The sequence below is a fragment of the Prenolepis imparis genome, unplaced genomic scaffold (genome assembly GCF_030444845.1).
Source record: "Prenolepis imparis isolate NDT839.2.m4 unplaced genomic scaffold, iyPreImpa1.0 SCAF_5, whole genome shotgun sequence".
NCBI classification, from domain to species: Eukaryota; Metazoa; Arthropoda; class Insecta; order Hymenoptera; family Formicidae; genus Prenolepis; species Prenolepis imparis.
Genome location: NW_028141163.1, coordinates 4,520,315 through 4,543,985, shown reverse-complemented (window position 1 = coordinate 4,543,985; position 23,671 = coordinate 4,520,315). Strand labels below are relative to the sequence as shown.

General features: G+C 32.7%; 1 pseudogene across 1 annotated transcript in view; it reads right to left on the bottom strand.

The window, feature by feature from the left end:
• The window catches only part of LOC145936005 (rap guanine nucleotide exchange factor-like), a 38,459-nt pseudogene that overhangs the window by 5,219 nt on the left and 9,569 nt on the right, over positions 1-23,671 (bottom strand). The window contains exons 2-3 of the transcript XR_014425311.1: positions 5,135-5,602; positions 53-180 (exon numbers count right to left, since the gene is read on the bottom strand). The product of XR_014425311.1 is annotated as a rap guanine nucleotide exchange factor-like (transcript). The remainder of the gene's footprint in view (positions 1-52; positions 181-5,134; positions 5,603-23,671) is intronic.

The window sequence follows — 23,671 nt, the reverse complement described above, 5'->3', positions numbered from 1 at the left end:
CCTGAGGTCTTCTCCGCAATAGATTAGGATATATACACAATGCGGTACTTACTAATAGAGGACATGATTCGCATGGTGTCTTTCATAACGTACGATCTTGCAAAATCCGCGGAGAACGGAATCTCTGCACGGACGCAACGCCTCCAGACCCAGTAGGCCATAGTATATGATCTGCAGGTCCTGAAACAACGGGAAACAGACTGATACAAGACTGATCGGCAAAAAGATTACACACATACACACACGCGCGTATTTCCTAATCGTCGCGTATTAAGCTTAGCTCACGCACGTGGCGCGGTAAATTGCAGACCGCGATTGGGACGCGAGCTAAAGCAATCGTCGCGAGCCTCATCATACCGTTATCACCGTAATATAATCTGTGCTTATTGATGTAGGGCATAGAACAGAAATCGTCGGCCATGAGGAATTACTAATGACGTGACGTAAATTAAACTATAAAGTTGATCTATAAATTCTCGCCAATAAATAAACGGCGTGTACCGTACATCTACCGGACGCTATTTCTACACATTTCATGTTCTGTATACGAGTTGTCTTTGAAGCTTTACAACTTCCGCAATTCATTCTTCATATCATTCTGAACTCAGACCGTTCAGTAAATATATGTATCTACACAGAGAGAATTTTCTCTTAGAATTTACCCTGAGAAAATCATGGTAATCGTGAAACAATATGGTATAAAAAGAATTTTATGAGAATTTCTCTGATTAATATTTATCACAATAAAAAATAATAATATCTATCATAATAAAATTTAAAATATATGTTTGATTAATTTTAGAAGTACAATAAAATTTACCAAAAGTATGGTAAAATTAATCAAATATATTTTTAAAATTCTTTCCATATACCATATTGTCCCACGATTATCATGATTTTCAGGGTAAATTCTAAAAGAAAATTCTCTCTGTGTAGTTATCAACCATATATCCAAATTAAAGATGGGCACTTTCTACAAGAATTAGATCGGAGGAAAAATTTCTGTCAATTTAAAATATTTTAAATATAATTTAAAATATATATTTAAATTTTGCTTGTAAATAAATAACTTTACATATATACGCAAAATGTATAACATAACATTTTAAAACGTCTGCTATATATTCATGTATACATTTCTATTTCTTGTAACATTTTAATATTTTTGAACTTGAGAATATCAATCTCTAAGAATCTAGATACGAAATTAAAGTCGCGACTTTGATCTTCAGATTGATTAAATCACGCGATAGCGCTTATGGTGGCAACTTTGAGGGTATACTAAATTATCGCACAAATCTAATTATCTATGCCACACAAGCACCTACATACATCTCTCTTACATACGCCCGGGGGGTCGTCGCGACGTCTCCGTAGCACAATTTCACGCTAGATCGCTAATCGAACCTCCCTATGTATCTATCTATCTATCTATCTATCTATCTCAACAAGACGCGGGCGTGCGCGTTTCCAGCTCTCGTCGGCGCCGTTTCGTCTGGGTTGTTTGTAAATGTCGACCGCAATCAGCGTTATACACACGAACGTTATGGCGCACCGATCCGAATCTGTCTTTAAAGAGCATGCTAATTTCGTTCAGTTAGCTCCGAAAATGTCGTTTTAATTATTGTCCTTTTATATTTAAATGTTCGCGATAATTACACGTTTCTATATTATACGATTACGGATGCAAACGAATTATGCAGCATAGTTTTTTGACATGTACGAGTATTCCTGCAAAAATAGTTTACAGCAATTTTATTTTTGCCCAGCACAAGTTTGTAATTTTTTATTTTTATTTACACACATGCAAGATTAAAATTGAAAAAGCTTCGAGAAAAAATTAATATATCAAAATAATAAATTGTATAATATAAGTTGATATAGGTATAAATACAAGATTAGATATGAAAAGGGCTAATAAAGGCGCAATAAATTTGTTTAAATTCCTTTTTAATTATTTTGAACGTTTTAATCTTCCTTTTTTTTCTCTTTTTTTACTAATATAATGTGAAGATGGTCCAAAGGAAGAATCGAAACGTTCAAAATAATTTTAAAAAGTTCAAAATTTAAAAACAGTTTTGTTTTAATACCTGCGCCTGGCTCTTATTAGCCCTTTTTATACCTGATTTTGTAAAATATATCGATGCACTTGTGCTACACTGTGATGCTAAAAAAAAACTAGATACTAAAGATATTAAAGATATATCCGCGCGCGTGGAGAGAGAAATATATGAAAATTAATTTTTCCTTCCATTTACTTTCTACAGCAAACGCTTATACGTCAAATTCTTAAAATATCCATTTAAAAGCTTATAATCTCGACTGTACGAAATTAACGGCCGCGTATCGCGCAGCAAGAACTCAAGGGGTTTTAGAAAACTGAAATTAAGCATTGCCAGATGTGGCGCGCATTGTAGCGCGACAAACGCTCGAGGGAGTCCAAACGAGATTATAAATATGCGAAAGAGTATCTCTCTTCGAAGACGCCGTTTGGTCTGAGAACGCTTCGCACGCAAAAGGAGGAGCGGACGTTCGCTCGACTTTACGAACTCAGGCTCTCCTTTCTTCCTTTTTCGCACGAAAAGTGGAGCGAACACCGGACGACCTTCGTGTATAGATCTCGTGCATACGAAGCGCGCGGATTAAGGTGTCTCGTGAAATTTTTAAGAGGATTCGCACGATCATATTTCGTGGATGCAAATCTAAATTATTATCGTTGTCGAGAGAGAGAGAGCTTCTAGCGAAGTTTCGGCTAAGGTATACGATATAGTAAGGTAGTCGGCGATAATAGATTACGGCGACGCCATCGTCGTCAAAACGACCGAGACGAAAGTTCGACTACCTCCGAAATTCTCACACTATATATGCATGATAAAACATCTCGAGGAAATATATAATATCGCATAACTGATCCATTAAATCTTTACATACATTGTTGCTTTTTTTTCGTGTGAAATATTTTCGAGATCGTAAATTTTCATGGAAATCTTCTTATATAAATATACAGAGAAAGATGTTAAAATGTTGCTTTAATATTTAATATAATTGCTTTTTATCATATCGTTGATTTAAATAGAGAATATGAGTTTTTGCAGAGAACTGAATAATTAAATACAGACGAGAGAATAACTAATTTTTCAGCATAACTTTAATTGCATTTATCAAATATATTACAGTAACTCAAAATTAAAAAATATTTTATTCTAAAAAAAAGTGTGCTTTTTCAGTTTTTCTTTAAAATTTTCTATAAATTATTTTTATTTAAATTTATTTATCAAGTGCTTCGATTTATCAGCAATTTTATTCATGACCAGCTTGTTTTGAATAAAGATTTAATTCCGTAAAGTAACTTTTTCGTTGAATGCAAAAGGATTACGTCTATATCGAATAAGCTGCCGTGGATAACTAACGAAGAAGCTCCACGGATCATTAACGATGGCGTAACATACTGTTGAAACTCGCTAGGAAGCCGAAAGTATATTGACCGCGCGTGTCGTGTCGATGATACATACAGTCTAGGCACGACAAATTGTTAATTTCCGCATTCCAATATAAAACGGGTTTTAATTTTTTCAAGAGAAGAAGGTAAACACTCGAAAATGATATCTATTTCGCCAAGTTTTTTACGTATTAATCCTAAATTTATATAATGTTATTTTATATTGGGAATATAATTTAAAGAAATATATAAATTAATCTTATAATAAGAAAAATCGCTGCTCGCGATTAAAAATATTCAATAGTAGAAAATGAAAAATTTTCTCAAGAAAATTTGACTTCATAATTAATGAGAGAGTTCTTTCTCTTTGTATTCTCCGGTATTCATCCAAGTTGTCCACGATCTGGCAATGCAAAGAATATTGCTGTTACACTTTCCAAGACTATTATCTATATCTATCTACAAGATCTACGATGCACGCGATTCTTCGGATACGCCTTCACACATATCGCTTATACGTTTCTCTTTGTATTACTAGTTTATAGAAAGATCGATCGAAATATCCGACGTTTTCTCTTGTGTTGTGAAAATAGGAAATACTATGTTATATGTTCTATTTATACTGTCGGAAAATATTAATATCTACGTTATAAATCAAATATCTTATAAGTAACAAATTTTTATTATGTATTATCTGGAATAGTAGCAATTTCAAATAAGATAGAATTCAATCAAAGCAAATATTTGACAAAAACTATTTCCGGTTGTAATATTCCGTATAGTATGTTCCTACATCAAATATGTCTCACACATACATATTTAATATTTGATACATGAACGTGGTGATTGATTAATTAACAGAAAGGAAAAAAATGGATTTTGAAAATAATTAAATATGACAGTCAATTCATTACTCTTTACGTCCACATCCGTGACTTAAATAAAGAGACAAATATTTAATCAATTAAGAGTCGAAAGAATGAATTAGATTATTTAAATCATTGAGTAAATTTTAAATATTATTATAATTAAATATAATTTTTTTTAAATAACTGTTTTAAGTAATCGAGTATTACATATTTTCCTCTTTCAATTAATATTACAGTATGAACGCTACAAAGAGAAATACATTTAATTATTTGAAAGTTTTAATTATCAATATTTCTTTCTTTTAGAAGAGACACGAAACGAGATTTTTTTTTATTTTATTGTAAATGTAAAATCTCTTTATTATACTAGTCATATTTACCATAAACATTATATTAAAACATGATTATTAAAGTATGTTGGTTTTATATGAACGTTTTTATAATAATTGCGCTCCCATTTTTCAGACAATATAAAAGAAATATTGTTCTACAAAAGATCTAAACAAAAAAACTTTTTATCTTGATTGCATAAAAGTAAGAAAGTTGTGCTGTGTTTCGAAAGTTCAAGTAACATTGCCTCAAGATGCCAGCCAATCATGTCCTTTAACCTTTTCACCGTTGTGAATGTACGGAGTTCGAGATAGTCGCGCAAATCGTAAACACAATTCGCACATTCGCTAATTTGTGACACACACTATGAGCACATTATACAATAAAAATAGACTGTATCCTCGTCAAACATATTTGCAAAGTTAACATGTCTTGGCTTAATTCGACCTCTCGAGGAAACTTCAAGATAATCGGGAAACAGACACTATTTACTCACCTGAAGGGTTCGTCTTTCTGGATCACGGCAGAGAGCCCGGACGAAATGTGGATCCAAGTAGTCCGTCATAATAGCCCTTAAGACTATAGCACGATCCTTTTTTTAACAGCTCTCGCGCAATTCCGTGTCCTGATTAAAGACTCGTTTCTAGACATCGCCACCGCCACCGATGGGAGAAGAGATTTTCGATTTTCAGTACACGTATACGCGAAATTTTGTCAGCCATTTATAAAACGTACGATTTTATTAGTCTTCATCACATTTTTCTCGTGTTAGTTATTTCCATCGTACATGCGTATATCTTCGTATTTCAAGGATCGTATTACGCACGATAATATAAATTTCGAGTCACGAAAAGCGCGTTTCGTTAGCACGGAATATCTTTGCGAGAAACTATCTTGGCGAATCGTCGACATATCTTGTCATCATATTGTATTTTCGCCGGTCCCGACGATCATACGTGAGATTCTGCAACAGAAAATAAATAAAAAACATAAATAAAAATAATAAATTCGCAATCGAACAGATTATTATAAAGTTTTCTAGGGATACTCTTATATCAATTTGCGATAAACACGCTATACCATTTTTTTTGCTTGGCTATCACAAGTGTTTTGTAAGCACTTTGATAAGAAAATGATGAACGAGCTTTCCTCGTAACGCAAAACAAATATGACTCTTCATTCTCACACGGATTCGAATTTTTCAATGATAAAAAGCACCGTTATAAATCGCAAGCCATGCAGGTTGAATTACAAACGTCATGAATCGGAAGTCGCTCATTAAATTGCACCTGCAGATGCAATACATATCGACCAAACTGGAAACGTCAACATGCTGACCTTTAATTCATCCTTCAGGGCCAGAAAGATCAGTGAAGATTACGCGTATATACGCAGTACTTGGGACATCGTAATTCATAAATTATTAATCTCAATATTAATGCGATTCGAAAAATCGTACATAATTATAAATAATTATATACACACTTAATATGTTGTATTAAAAATATTTAAATAAAAAATTACGTATATCTTTACGATATTATGTTGTACATAATAAAATATTAACTCTCTTTTATATAATTTATATAATGTCTAGTAAAATTAAATAAAACTTTTATTTTATATTTTTGTGTAATAAAAATATAAATTTTTTTCATTAAGATAAAATTTAAATAACATATTACGTATAAATAATAAAATTGTATAAATATTGCCATGCCCATTAAAAATTCAATCAATTTCAATCAATATCCAATGGTGTTCAAACAATCATTTAATACGAAACATAAAATAGAAGAAGAAGAGAAGACCACGCTTTAATTCTTGAAATCATCTTCCGACCTTGAATAAGTAACGTCATGCGAGGCACGTACCTTAACTACCTTGAAAGCAATAAGTCGAGGTCATACAAGTACTCGAATACCTGGTGCTGCGATCCAACACAGTCACGAACTCGACAACGCATTTTAAAGGTTCTTGATCTTTATGAAACGGGATCAAGTCTCGTTTCGATTAAATCATAGTATTTATTTAATTGTGGCAACAAATATTTAATTCGAAAATTATGTAATCTATATGTATATTAACTTCTTCTCTCTTATTCATACACAGAGAGATTTTTCTCTTAAAATTTACTCTGAAAATCATGGTAATCGTGGGACAATATGGCATGGAAAGAATTTTATGAGAATTTCTCTGATTAATATTTATCACAATAAAAATAATATCTATCATAATAAAATATAAAATATGTTTGATTAATTTTACCATGCAGTTTAGTAAAATTAATCAAACATGTTTTATATTTTATTGTGATAGAGATATTATTATTTTTATTGTGATAAATAAATATTAATCAGAGAAATTCTCATAAAATTCTTTTTATACCATATTGTCCCACGATCCACGATTACCATGATTTTCAGGGTAAATTCTAAGAGAAAATTCTCTCCGTGTATTTTTCTGTCATGCTAAAAGTTTTAGTAATCGCAAAAAGTAGTGAAAAATTGCACACATATATGTATATTATATGAGTAAAATATTCTAATTTTCGTGTAAATAACTTTGACTTGTGTTCACAGCTCATGAGCAAAAGATATCTTAAACGTGCGAGGCTAGCGACTTTAAATGATTAAGAACAAGTGGAAGATTTCGCTTCTTGATTGAAAGAGGCAAAAATAACTTCTGGACGCGGGCAGGACAGATCGATCATGACCTCGAATACATTCAATCGTGTCCCGTCTGGTGTTTCATATATGTTTCCTCTATCCGCCTACAATCTTGCTTAAAAAGAAACTTTATGACCGCATTGCACTGTCGAAATAGTCCCACCAATACTTATGCATTATTCCTCTCTGTTCACCGATCGATCTTGCCGTTTAAGAATATTCTTTTCGCATTAATCTATTACTTATCGGTATAGTTCAAGGTTCGAGACACTTTATTATTATATATGCAGGCAAATTTCACGAAAATATAACAGGAATTAAAATTTACTCAACGTCTTAAGACGTTTGCAACTAACAAATTATTAAATACAACTCCTTTTTCAATATCAGAAGCATCATATACATAATTATGCATTAATATACATAATTCAAAATAAAATCTCCGAATCACTACGTGCGCGTTTAAATGGGAAATAATATCTCTCTCTCATCTAAATAAATCATCATTTGAATTATGCGCAAGAGTCGAAACTTGTTTACAGGCTTCTTGCATAAACTTTTACGTACGAGTGTTCGAGCAAAAGAAGGCAATCTATTAGGAATAAAAGCCGTACACGAGCGTAGGGAATATCTCGAAAGAGCTGGTATGGCAAGGTGGAGTACGAAGAAGAACGGAGCTCTTCGCCGGCCTTGCGGATCGTTTCTGTTTAGCTTCGTACTACTTGTTTTTCCCTCTTTCTCGTCGTCGTCATCGTCTTCTTCTTCTTCTTCTTCTTTTCCCGCTTGAGACTCGACCGGCTCTTTCTTTCTCCCCTTCGTTAAAGGAACTCGCTGAGTCCGCGTCTCGTTCACAACTCGCCTATGCACCGCCAAGCGAAACGCCGTTAAACAAAACGCGAGAGAGAGAAAGAGAGAGAGAAAGAGAGAGAAGTGCATACGGGGGGCGCGCGTATATATCAATTTACTAATCGCGCTCGATCGAGTCGACTTGTAACAATACGTAATTGACGATACGGGATGGGCGGATTGATGGCGGGTCGAACAACTGCGAATCCGTAACGAGTTATTGTCGATGTTTACGTTCGCATATAGGTCGATCACCGAGTCAGTTACGAACGTCGTTATCAGCTCGTGCAAAAGTCTGCGGCTGATAATAATAATATACGCGGGTGTGGCGCGAATAGACGTTCCAGATGCCGCGATGAAACATTGGACCGATATTTGTTCGATGAACAGGTGATGATTATGATTCATCATCGCAAGTCATTACGAAAGGACGTGGCGCGACATTAAACAACCATTACAAAATTCTGAAAAACGCGTTTTGTATCTTTTAATCGCGCGATTCCGTTGAGCAAAATTGTAAAATTTAGTTTTTTCTATCATAGTCATTAAGTGTGACGTAAAGGAGATTATATTCATTGAGGAGATTTCGTTTGCGAAAGATGATTTGTCGATTCATAAAAAGAAGATAATTTAAGATTATACTTAAATTACGCCACGGCCTGTTTAGCAGCATCGTGCTTTCCTAGACAACGCGTGGGTCCTAGAGTCAAATCTGTCTTCGGCTACGTCACGTAAACGACTCATCGATAAAAATATCCTCGGTATATGGGGCAATTCGTAAAGCCGCCCTCCTATGTGAAACGAAACCTGCAGAGTAAATACTCCGCCTTCTAATATCGGACGCTCGGCTTACATAATTATGCCCTGTATTTCGGTCAGGTTACATCGTCGCGTACATCACAGAGTTAGTTAACGGTAATTAATATTTTAGCCGATAATATTGAATCAAATATTTCAATTCAAAATTGCAACTGAATGAAATTTTATTACATAAAATTATTAGTCTGAATAAAAAAGTGATTCCAAGTAAACTTGTAAAGTCCGCTCTTTTATATTATATTCCAAAATTAGAAGAATATACTGTGTAACAGAATCTTTAGATCATATAAAAGTACATACTTTTAATAAACAAGCTACTCAAACTTCAATATTAAATAATTTATTTATTCGTTTTATCTGTCACTATCGCATATTAATTTTTAGACAGTTAAAGAATAATCTACATTTTTCTGTGATGTAAGCAAGAGCTTCGAGTTTCAAAAATATATCAGCGCATATCTGTGACATTTGACACTTGGAAGAGATAACAAAATCGTTATGTGACCGCCTTACATTTAAACTTCTTTCCATTAAAATCTAATTGTTACATTATTCAATTACACATGATAAAAATAAAAAACACAACTGTCCCATTAAACTGATAAAACGAAACCTCTGTTCTTTTTTTATCTGACTTTTCTTTCTTTTATTCTTCCAAATGTCTTTTATCATCATCTATAAATACCAATAACATTGTGTCGAACAGTTTGCTCCTATCGTGTTGCAAAGACAATGCAACATGCTATTAATAAAAGTTCTAGTAACAAATCGAGCAAATCAATCGAACATATAATAAAGCTAATAATTTCCGTTATTAACAATGAGCCGCGCCTTATCACTTTAATTTGTTTTATCTAATGTAAGACACTCCCATTTCCTACAAACGTAGAGCGAGAATTGTACAATTCTTTTGCTCCGTGTATGCGTGCGTGCTAAATGCGTGGTAAGAATGCAATCAGTATCCGCAGACATGTTGCTCTCCGAGATTGTTTCAAAAGCTTAAACACGCCACGGTAAGATATTCGAAGTAATCTGAACCTCTGATCACCGAGACGACTGTGCGGGATTCACCGTAAGTAAACATATTAGGTACCATGACCATCGTGAAACAAAATACATATAAGCATTGCAGGTGGATGAGTTACAGAAAAAAATGTACGGGAATTAAAGAGAGAAAACACAAGTACACAGAGAGAATTTTCTCTTAGAATTTACCCTGAAAATCATGGTAATCGTGGGACAATATATGGTACGGAAAGAATTTAATGAAAATTTCTCTGATTAATATTTATCATAATAAACATAATAATATCTACACGTTAAAATATAAAACATATTTGAGTAATTTTACCATGCAGTTCAGTAAAATTAATCAAACATGTTTTATATTTTATTGTGATAGATATTATCATTTTGATTGTGATAAATATTAATAGAAGAAATTTTCATAAAATTCTTTCCATACCATATTGTCCCATAATTACCATGATTTTCAGGGTAAATTCTAAGAGAAAATTCTCTCCGTGTACATCTTTATATAATACCGTTGCTTAAAAAGTGTGCACATAAAATGTAAATTAAGGGATCATCCGCGAAATGTCACGAGTGTAATTTTTGATGGGGGAAAAAAAACGATTAAAAAACCGACACACAGAAAGATTAACAGAAGATATTGATATCGCGATATTAAACTCTCTAATCGGAAATTAAATTTGACTGTAAAACTTCTTCGCGCGCATAAACCGATTGTAACCGGTGATGTAAATTCCATAAAATTTCGAAACATGTGGTCAAAACAGAATAAATAGCGTGTGCGCCGGCTGTTTGTCACTCATGCTCCGAGTACTTGTGCATCCGACGAACGGACTAGATTGGATCCAGAGATGCTGACGGCGATATTTCGGACAGAGTACAATATCACAAAGGGTAGTCTGTTAAAAGCGCGCGACACTCTACAGCAGAATGTGCTTCATCTCATGCTAGCTTGCCCGATATGTTTCTCTCTTTGACAGCTTCACGCAACACGGCGCAAAAGAACGTAAACGTTCGAATAACTGTGGATCAAGGGTGACGTATTTGGCGTCTCTAACTCCCTCATGTGACACGGTGAAACAATCGATTACGATTCATCGTTACTTTCATACACATACATATTATATGGCCTTATATGGCCTTCACTTTTGTATCAGATTTTTCTATAAATGCATATCTTCTTATCGCGATCGCGCATTCGTTCGCTATCATCTTCGCGAAAGATGCATAGCTGTCAAAGGGTTATCGATCTTATCGAGTTCTAAGAAAGTCAAGTATAGAACGTTCTCCATTAACTATGAGAGATTTCTTGAAAGATACTTGGTACAATTTCGGATATCCGTATTACCGATCCGCTACCTTTCCCAGATATATTTTTCTCTTAAGTCTCTCGCTGAAATTATTACATGCATTGAATATTTTGTATTTAACACGTAGAGAAATATTACATAAATCATTTACTTAAAAGCGGCTTTAATCATATTTAATAAAATTAATTATTAATGATTATACTTTTAATTATTATATGTACCAATAATTATTAATAACTATGTACATTATATTTAATAATTGACTGTAATAACTTAATTTAAAAAAATGTAAATGTCTATTATTATAATTAATGTGATGCTATTTGTGGGCTATCAAGTGCTCATGATATTCTAAGATTTAATGTCTGAAGCACATACATATATACATATATGTATACACGCACATACACTTCTCATAAAATCCTGCGTATGTAAGTGTAACATTTGCTACACTTATATACAGCGAATACATGGATATCAAAGCTCTCGTAAACGAGATATAACACGTTCAAGTTTTTTTCTCCATATTTCAATGAGCCTATCAAACGTCTTCGATAGAATCAGTACCAATGCTCGACCTCTCTCAAGATCCTTGGCCTACTCTCTGGCATGTTCGTGTCGTCGTCAACATTATTACACATCCGCGCTACCGTTACCATTATTAACGCCGCTAACATACCCTGCAACGCGATTAGAAACGCGACGTGCGACCTACGCTGTCATAATACGCGTACATCCTCATTAAACGACCGGATCGTCCCCCGCTCGCTTATCTACGCACTTTTTTTTATATAACATTCTATTAATTCGACTTTGCCCGCCCTCGCACTCGATCCTCGCGCGTTATAGCGACCAGACATCTATCTGGCACGTGAATGTAACAAATCTCCAATAGAAACAATTATATTCTAATACTTCTATCAGTAAAATAAAGAAAGAAACAAATTATATTATCAAAATATTAATCCATTTAAACTTTAATTTTAGATTACTAGACATCAATGCAGTTGATTATATATAATTCAGTTGGCATAAAACTTATTTGTATCTCTTATGTGTATATGTATATATTTGTAATTATACATATATGGATATATATCCAAACATAATATTCCTTTTACACAAATAAAAAAAATCTTACTCATAATTTCTTCCCTAACTTCACCAATTAATGATATAATTAATGATACTATATAATGAAATAGCAATTTCGCGAAAAGAAAAAAGAAATTTTATTCCAGAAATTTTATTACATAAAAATTTCCAAACTTACTTTTACAAACTTTTCTTTGTTTTGTTTGACAAAATTGACAAGATATATTTCTGGTAGGTTTTAAACATTAATTTCTCTCCGGCTGTTTTCTCTTCGAAATTGCCAATTCAATTCACTTGTCAACAACTCTCACACTTGCGAACACGAAGCGGAAATCTTCTCACGTTATGGGAAGATAATAAAATGAGCCAATTCACCTAGATATAGCCATAATTATAGAAGCACTAGATTACAGAATATATACGAGGGAACGCGAACGTGCACTGCGCGGATTCTTTTAAATAGCGTACATCTGGAAAACGCGGCAATCGAGAAATGGTTGGGAAAATTTCCAACATTCATCATAATTCATCGCTACGTTTCTTTGTAAACATCAAACAATCCCGAGCGCTGCAAAATCTCTAGAAATACAACAATAGTCTATGGCATATCGATGCGAATTTTATTTGGCACGAATTAATGGCAATCGATACGACGTTTTGCACTCAACAATCCCTTAAATCTTGAATCATACTATCAGTTAAGTCTAAAATATTTAAACCGTTAAAAATTTTATATGCTCACTCAGTGTAACATTAGTCATTTTTAGTGTTATTTAATGTTCTATTATTATTTATTATATCACACACATGATACCAAATTTAAAATGTTAATTATAATTAATATTTATAATACTGTATTTAAAAACAAGTATTAAAAATTACGTTATATTATATTATACACATGCACATACGCAATTTGTTATTGCAATCAGTAAAAATAATTGTTTAAAGGACGCCACAAAATTAGATAATAAAAAGTATTTTTTTTTTTTTATCAAGTTATTTCAAATTTTCAAACAATTTAAAAGATAATATTCTAAAGAATTATTTAAAAAATGAAATATATTACTAATAATTTAACAATAAATTAGTGAGTGTTATTACCATTTAATACATTAAAAATTAACAAATTCTAGATTTAATTTACGTTCGTCGAAAATAACAACGAAATTTAAACAGTTAAAAAAATAAGTAGCATTTAATTCCACGATTAATCTTGCGTGAAAATTCAAAGCCGGTGAACGTTTGCAACTTTCCGAGAGCAAAAATAGTGAAGTATATACGTCGGCATGCCAGCATAGGTCGAGCCAGCATAGGTCGATTCGCGAGGGTGCCGACCCTCTGCGTCCCTATTTCGCATACACTCGACGCCGACTTCTTCTAGTACCTACTAGAAAGTACCTCCGCCTGCTACTTCGTTCGCGTAGAGACTGGCACTTTATGCGTACTTCAAACTCGTCGCGAATCGGAACGCAGGTGAACCGATCAAGAATTCGTCACCCGAAGAATATTTTTGTTGCAAAGTATTTTTTAAATGTACCAACATAAAGAATCATTTGTAATGATTTTAATAGCATCAATCAAAATTTGGATACCAAAATAGTTCGATAAATAAAAAAAATCTAACAGAAACCTCTGTCGAAAATACTGTGATATTAACGATTGCATTCGCGAGATAAAATACAATTACATCTCTCGTGTATATAAAAGAATGAGAAGAGGAGGAATTAATTATTCGATTTAAAATTCAAAGCTGCTCCAAGATAAATGTAATCTTTTTTAATAACAGCCAATTACTTCTGTTTTTCAACACACGTTACGCTTATAAGAGAGCTCAATGAAGGGAAAATCTCATGAAAATTCCTCTCCATCTCTAACCGAAGCGGTAGTATAAGGCTATGAACGGTCGAATGGAGCGGATGTTTGCTCGCGGGATGGATGACGGTCAGAAAAGGAAGCGCGGAGGCTCCTGATGTGCTCTCTCATCATACGCTGTGGCATCGGAACCTGCTGTAATAACTGCTTCTTAGCGCAGCCATCCCGCCCGCCGTTCAAGCCTACGCTGAGCTACGCATTCTGCCTGCGGATGCGTGCGCCGGGTGTAGGAACGAGTGAAAAAAGAATGAAAACCGAGTGGAAATGTAGAGCCCGGAGCTAGAAAACGTCCGATGGTGCCGCTCCTCGTGCGTATCCGCGGTGCGTGGGATAGTTCTCATCGCATTATTATCGCCGCCCATGACGTACGCACGCATTCCGCGCACGTCGCCGATAAATGCCCGCTTAATGCATTCATATAGGGTATTTCCGAAAGAGCGGTGAAAATTTAATCGAATAGCGTGGTCACTTTTTTCGTGGCTTCTCAATTTTCGACAAAAAAATGTCTTGTTAATGAAATTCTGGATTAAAAGTTAAAATATACAATATGACTCTGTCAGAGTATATTATATGTATAGTTGTAGTTTTCGAAAATCAAAATTTTGATATGTACACAGAGAATTTTCTCTTAGAATTTACCCTGAAAATCATGGTAATCGTGGGACAATATGGTATGGAAAGAATTTTATGAGAATTTCTATGATTAATATTAATTTTTATCGCAATAAAAATAATATCTATCACAATAAAATATAAAATGTTTGATTAATTTTACTATGCAGTTTAGTAAAATTAATCAAACATATTTTATATTTTATTGTGATAAATATTATTATTTTTATTGTGATGAATATTAATCAGAGAAATTCTCATAAAATTCTCTCCATACTATATTGTCCCACGATTACCATGATTTTCAGGGTAAATTCTAAGAGAAAATTCTCTCTGTGTATTTACATATTTAAAATATAATTTGCGCGAAAGACTTTTCATTTTCAATCATTTAATGTAACAAACTTTAATATGTAAAAAAAACAAGAATCGCTAAAAGATTTTGAAAATTAATTAAAAAATTGTGAATATTTGTTCTGTTATCGCAGAAACACTCGAGAGATATAAAGCTAATTTGCTTCTATCACTATAAAATTGATCTAGATAATAATTGTTCCAATGATCCACTCAAGTATAAAAGATCGAAACGATAAGATTTAATGTGATTAATACTTGACACAAGGCTATCTCTGAGTAATAATCTAAATTGATTTTGAGAAACAAAATATACAATAAATCATATTAAATCAAACTACACCGTGATCTTGTAAAAATTATAATAACATAAAGTATATTAGAGATGTAAATTATTATAGCTCATTATAATATATCTCATTGCAATAAAATAATTAATATTAATTGATAAATAATTTGAGAATTATGATATTCCTAGGTCCAAAAGTATGACAATGAGAAAGGACAACATATAATAGGCCGAATTACTAGAAGCAAGTTCGTGAACAGTCTCCACGAAAGGAAGTAGCTAACTATAAAAATAGGACACCCTTTATGCACTCACGCACCAGTCGGCACCAAGTGCCGAGGTAAAAAGTCGTTTCCGTTTGTCCATCTGCCGATCTCTCAGGGGGGGAAAGAAACGTCCTCGCGGACGGGGGGATTGTCGATTATGTATTTCTTTCCCCCTCTTGACAATGCGCGACCTTGAAAAAAAAATTATACAAACGCGATCGACCTTTCCAAAGAGACGCATTTCTGCGATCCATTGCGTGAAATCGAATGTCAATAGCGACGCGAATAAATTACGTAAGCGCGTGGATAGCATTGCGCGGTATCTTGTGGTTTCTGTTCCGCTATGGCAAAAATTATTCGCAGTTAAATTCGCAAAAAAAAAAAAATAAATAAATAAATATAATCGAGCGTCTTCCTGCCACCGCTCTTTCCACATGTAAATATTATATAATATTATGCAATATTATGATGAGATTTGCATGCGCTTGTTTATTCGAGCTTTTGAATACGCCATATCGCATTCAACTTTTGTTGTTTCATGTTTCATATTTATCGTATAAAGTCATTCCATTACTACATCTCTTTGTGAATCTGCCAGTGTTAAAACAAATTGTACACACACACACATGTGTGGAAAATATTGATATTTATTTGTAAAGCGTAATTTCTATTAATAAGAATTGCAAGTGACCTTTAGAGATATCTAAATACATCTAAATACAATGTTGTAAATGTAATTTTTCTTCCTTAGGCTTTGTGTAATTATATTTTTTCATTAAATAAAAACTTTACAAATTATGATTGCACACTCCACAAGATGAAACTCTATAGAATTTATTAAATTTGTTTGATTCTCTGTTTCATAAAATTAATAAAATTATAAATAATTTTAACGAAGCAGAAAAACATTTTTCACACAAAGAAATTGTAACTTTTCACAACTAAAAACTATTCGAATCAAGAATAGATATAGTATAAGAATGTAAACAATTGATAAAAAAATTAACTAGAACTATATAAATTGATATTAAAATATGTATAATTTTCTGCATTGTTTATAAAGAAAGTTAGTTTCTTTAACAAGAAAACTAGACAAGTTTACGGTCGAGTAATCGATATTACATCCGGATAATCGACTAGCACGAGTGAAGCTTCGCGAGTGCCGGGTCATATTTCAAACATGCATATGTACCTACATGTACGTTTCCACGCACGACATCGCAAGCGCCGCATATGGTGTACGGCTTCTGTTCGGAAACAACCGCGTTTGTCTCCGGTCTGCCTTGAGACTTATTGAAACGTATTTATTTCGTTATACATATAAATTTTATGGAAAACAATCGGAAAAATATATTTCTGATAATATTCTTCTACCATATATAACATGTTACATTATTTCTTATTTATCTCAAGATTAAAAATAATAGCTTTTGTAAAAATAAAAATTTATTTAATTATTAAAAAAAAATTATTTTATATTTATACTTTATAACGACATCATTGTCGCTCTAAAATGTTTAAATTTAAATTTAAATTTGTACGCATTCGCATACAAATTAGCTACACATTAATCGAGATATTAATAAAAATCAATATATTCCACAAAAATCTTGAAATCTTCAATCTTTTTATTATTCATTCGCAATATGAGATATTAGAGATGTATTTAGAGATCGGGTTAACATAATAGAAAGGCACAATTATCTGGCTACGATCATTTTAATGTGGCTCATTAATGCAAGAACACGTGAGAGTTACCCTCCAATTTTTTTTATCTCACTACCTCCATTATCCGTAAAATAATTTCTATCAAGCTGGATGAAATAAAATATCCGCGTGATTAAGAGGCGATTAAAATAATAAAGAGTCACGCAGGAGCGATGTGTGTTACCGCAATATGTCATTTCGCGTCAAGAAAAAGAAAATTCTTCCAAAGTCGTTAATCTAGTATATATAATTAACGATCGCCGTCACATGATTGTGTTCAAGTCCTTGCAAGAGCAATTACGTGCAGGAGGCATTGCACCCCGTGCTATCGAGGAATCGACTACATATCTCGATATCTGCTTTTAGCCTTCACACATCATTCCTTCCTTGAGCGATTAGTCATACTTAATCGTGGTTTACGTGCATCTTTAGAATTTGCTTCTCGCATGTGCAGCACGCGTGAGAGCAATGACGCATAGGAAATTCAGTAAAACGCTTTTCTGTCGCTTTTATCGCGAATTCGCGATATCAAATGTCAATTCATCTCTATACAATTCCAAATTCGAATTCTTTTATTCACAATATATGCACGCTTAACATCTTCAATTTAAAATATTTTTTTAATATATTTTTTTTTTCTAGAAAAGTTATATGTAAAATAATATGCTTATATGTGAATAATTATATTGAAGTATATCAGTCTTATGTGGCATTCGTTGTAACAATAGGAAATAAAGATTCCGGATATTTCTTGGACACTGTTGTTTAGAGACGAATTAAGGGGTTAGACCTACCTATAAGGTCGAAAAAAACAAGTATTTTCGGGAATTTATTTTTTTTAAACTTGAAAACTTTTTCTAACAAATGCTACTCTATTTAAAAGTATACATTTAAAAGTAATTATAATAATTTTTATAATAGAAAATATTGATAAATAAAAGAAATATCAGTGATCTTCCGGCAGTGTTTTTTTTTGCGGTGACCACTTTTCCTTCGACCTGGTTCATCTAAAATAAAAAATTCAAGTAAATTTAATTAATATATTAGATTATCTAGTGCCCGATCGTGGCTTTTTTTTTCGTTACATAGTTTTTATTTTACAGACAAAAAACAAGCGATTTTTTTTACAAAAATTGATATTTCAACTTTGAACTCTTGCCATTTTGTAGCAAATTAATTTTCCGAGATAATGAACGATTAAGCACTAGATAATCTAATATATTAATTAAATTTACTTGAATTTTTTATTTCAGATGAACCAGGTCGAAGGAAAAGTGGTCACCGCAAAATACCTTTTAAAAAAACACTGCCGGAAGATCACTGATATTTCTTTTATTTATCAATATTTTCTATTAAAAAAATTATTATAATTACTTTTAAATGTATACTTTTAAATAGAGTAGCGTTTGTTAGAAAAAGTTTTCAAGTTTAAAAAAAATAAATTCCCGAAAATACTTGTTTTTTTCGACCTTATAGGTAGGTCTAACCCCTTAAATTAGTTGTTGAAAATTTGATAGAAATTTAATAGAAACGTATTTTGCATATTAAATGTGCGTAAATAATTCACGTATACATTTACGTAAATTAGTAATAAGATTAAAATTCCCTGGTTTATATATGAATCAAAGTATTTTCGGTTCAACTCCATGTTCGCCCCAACTGTACTTAAGATTCCAACTGACGCACAGTGAAACTGCTTTCTCCTTATTCGCTTGTCTTCGTCCTCTGCGCGTTTTACTACGTTCCTCTCGTCGAAGAACCTGCCGGCCCGGCATAATAAACTTTATTACGTTCTCTTTTGCTCTCTTTCTTGTCGCCTCGTCGAAGCTCTCTAAATAAATGCTTCGCGAAATTATACCGTTCGTTTCGAAGATCTGCGACTATTTTTTTTTTCGTCTGTCGACCGGATGTTCCGAATAAAAATCGATAGCTTCGATGTTAGGTCGCGATAATGAAAAATATAATAATATACTTTTCTTCTTTTAATCCGATTGCAAATCGCTTTTCTTAACGAGAATGCTAACTCCGCATTGATTTTTATATTTGAGATATATAAAAAAATACATCAAAGTGTTTAACTAAATTGATATTAATAAAGAAATGATATCCTTTTCCCGACATAAAGAATGACGTATATAACCCAAAAGTCAAACTGAGAGACCAGTGATTAATTTTGCATAAAAATCCGGGTTTTATATCACTGTCATTTCTGAATTTTTGCCGAATTTAAAATGCAAAAGAAAAAATGCATTGAATATTACATGACTGATTCTCATTATCTCATTGTCAGTTATTCGTAAGAGTCGTCAATCTCAATACAATTTTTAATCAAATAGAAAGTTTATTTCTTTATAGATAACGAGAATATATGTAAAATCATATATGTGCCATATCGTTGTGTATTGAATATCATTACACAATTTCAAATTAATATCGTTTTTCCATAATTTTAATAAATATTGGAATATTTTGATATCATTCAGCGACAATTTTTAGTTTTATTTTTATGATTATATTTATTTTATATTTGATTTAATGTAGCACAATATTAAACACAATCAAAAAAATTATTTTCATCGCGAATTTAACATAAAATATAACTATACGATTCCTACCTTCTACTGACATTGCATGCCACTGTGGCATTAGCCAGACAAAACTCAATATCACATTTTAGCATTAAATGTGCAAGATGGATATATGTAGGTCAATGTCCTTATAGCCCGTTTCCTTTTCTACGCTTTGTCTGTATTTGGCAATTGCTATTAACAGCAACGTTTGTATACCGACTGACACCTACTGTTCAAGTCAAACTTGAAAGCTATATAATACAGCTTATATACCAACGGCACACACAATACACATAGAGCTCGGCGAAGGAGTCCGTGCTATTCGATGGTCACTGAACCTCCCCTAACGAATCGATAGTACGACGGCCGCTTTAATACGCGCGCACACGAGATCACGCGAGAGTAGCACGCGAGCGAGCGAGCGAGCGAGCGAGTCACCTGCTGCGATCGAATTCCAAGTCCGCGCGCACCTGGCACCGTCGAAAAGTCGATTGTCTCGGCCGTACGCTCGTCATCACGCACGAACATATGTTTGTACGTACGTCATTTTTCGCGGTATAATTTTTTTACAGCTAAAAAAATTCTTTTAGGAAACAAAAAAAGTCGTGTAAAAAGATATGTAGAACAATTACGAATTAATTCCATATTATTATTAATATTAAGTTTTGCTAATATAAATTATATTGTATTATCTGATTGACAAAAAAAGGTCGCAGATAATGCGTTTCCTTCTGTCTTTATTTTATACAATTTTATAATTATGATATATATTTAAAAATAATTTTAAAAAACTAATGAAGATTTAAGTAAATGGTTATTATGAATATGATAAAAAATCTGGTGTTTTGCAGAAAGTATTGTATAATTCAACTGTGGAAATAATTACTTCTTTTATGCACATGTATATTACGAAGAAATTAAGAATCAATAATATGGCATAATTTATCAAATATTTAAATTGCATTTCTGTCAATGTATATGTATATGCGAAAATATTTAATTATTGCAATGACATTCGATTAAACGTATTTAATTCAAAAAGACACTCCATCAACAATTAAGTTGCTAAAAAAAACAAAGAAATGACGAGCACGACTTGCAGAGAGAACTGACGATCGATTCTACTCTTAAATTACCATCTGCAATGCTGTTATCAGAATCAAATCGGCCGCAATGAATGCTCTGACATTTCTAACGTGCTACGCGTACCACATAGTACTCTGGCAAGAATCCATTGTCGATGACATTTTCGTTTTCCGAGTAACAATGATGATGTGATTAAGTTCGAGCTCTCTCAAACGGAAAGATATAATCACGTGAAATAGAAACTATTTGGCGAAAAATAATTATTTGGAAAAAAGAGAGAATGTGCAAGTATAAACTCGTATATTCTCCGTTCCATATAAAACTAATATATGAATCGTATACACGCACAGGTTTCAACGGTCGTTGCACAAGCGACAATGAACCGTCCTTTCCCGATACGTAGCCATACATGTCCAGACAACCACTTCCGGTTCCTCATACCACAGCCAGGACATGTCTCGAAAAAACACGCTACGTGGCATGCGGATTAATAAGTATATCGTTATTGCGTGCAAGAAAATCGTGCGGGAGTGTGCGATTATAAGACTCCGCTCCACATGAAACTTGTCGCATTATAAAATAAGACAGAAACGTTATTAGCAAAGATTAGAATTAGATTATTATTGAGATTAACATTGAAATCACCACTAGCGGATCCTGGGGGGGGGGGGGGGTTAAACCCCCTCCCCTTGGAAATTAAAAGAAACAGTTTTGCTGAATTTGTTTAAAAAATATAAGTAAAGAAAAGCAAACATTAAAGAGCTATCGATGTCGTTGATCCTGGAATAAATAAATCTAATCATGAAATCAAAAATATTAAATAAAATAATTTTGCAACTCCCCCCCCCCCCCCCATTATCGACGACAGGATCCGCTAGTGGAAATCACAAATACGAAAAAATATAAATTGTGCAAATATTTTTATTATTATGTGAAAAATATATTATTTTCTTGAGTCTATAGCATTAAAATTAAAATTAAAATTATATCAAATTAAAATTTTAATCTCCTATTATTACGCATAATATCCAAAAATATAGAATAAACAAAATTTTTAATATAATCATAATCTATTTTGAGAAATAAAATAAACGGTTACTCTTCTAACTAAAATAAAATGCTATTAATAAATAGTTTTTACTTTGAAAAAGAGTGATCGATGAACAATGCTCTTCTTGCAATCAATATCAATATAATTTCCAATTATTTTTGAAATATTTATATAAGCGAAATGCTCAGATTCTTAGATTTTCTTCCCTCGTGCAAAACCGAATTTTCTCCCCTTTTCCTTGTAGCATTTACGAAATCAGGAAATTGCCGCGAAATTGCCCGAAAATTGACATATCGCACCCTTCACGCATAAACGCATTTTCCGCGGCTTCTCGGATCGGGAAACGAAGCTTTTAATATAAATTTGAGATAATTCATGCCTGACTTCCCGTTTTCCGCTTCAATGTCGATCGTATCAACCCTGCTTTCCCCTTGCAAATACATGCGAGAAAATCGTAATATACATAAATTTTTATCTCCAAATAAGATACCCAAAAATTTAATATATGCAAATATCAATGTTTGCCAATTTAAAAATTTCTAACTAAAAAGCACAAATTAAATCGAATTATAAACAGATTTGTAAGATAAAAATAGAATATAATATAAAATATCGTTTTGAAATTCCAACGAATGCTAACTATTATAGAATTTCATAATTCTGATAAGCAATTCATGCTGGTTAGATTAGGTTAGGCTGAATCAGATTTTTATAATCCTATTATGATAATTTCTTTATTTCACGAATAAATTCTTTTATATCCTAATGCGAATAATTTTATATCGTCGTACATATTTTTCTGTAATATATTTTAAGGGGTTATGAATTTGAATATTCTCGAGCCTTTCCCTTTCGGCACGAAATTCCTAACGCATTCCTCGACGAGGCCTTTGGCGCAAAGTATGAAATTCCGTACGTGAAATTTTTTAACATTTACACGACGACAACGATGCGAGAGAGCGAAAGTAATGGATGAGAGAGAAAAAAATATAATGTAGTATAAACCAAAAAATCTGTATTGAGCAACACAATAAATTACTATAAAAATATATTTTTATAAGCTGGATATTCGCACAAAGTGGTGCATTAAAATAATTATACAATTTAGGTAATGCGAACAAAAAAATTGCGCAAATAAATAATTTATCAAGAATATTTATCATCGTTATTTTCTTTGTTCACCAATCATAATTGTAACTTATGGGAAAAAAAAATATTTATTTATGGATAGAATGATGTAATAAACATGAAAGGTAGGAGCATGTAATACAATTAAAACTAGCAGAATCAAATTTTATGTATATATGTATGAGTGTATGTGTGTAGAACAAAGAAGAAGAGAGAAAACGAAACGAAGAGAGAGAAGGAAGGACGAAAATGATTTGACTGACGAGAAGTTATGCGAATAAGCGTGAGACCGGAAGAAATCCAAGATACAATTGGCCGGAAGCA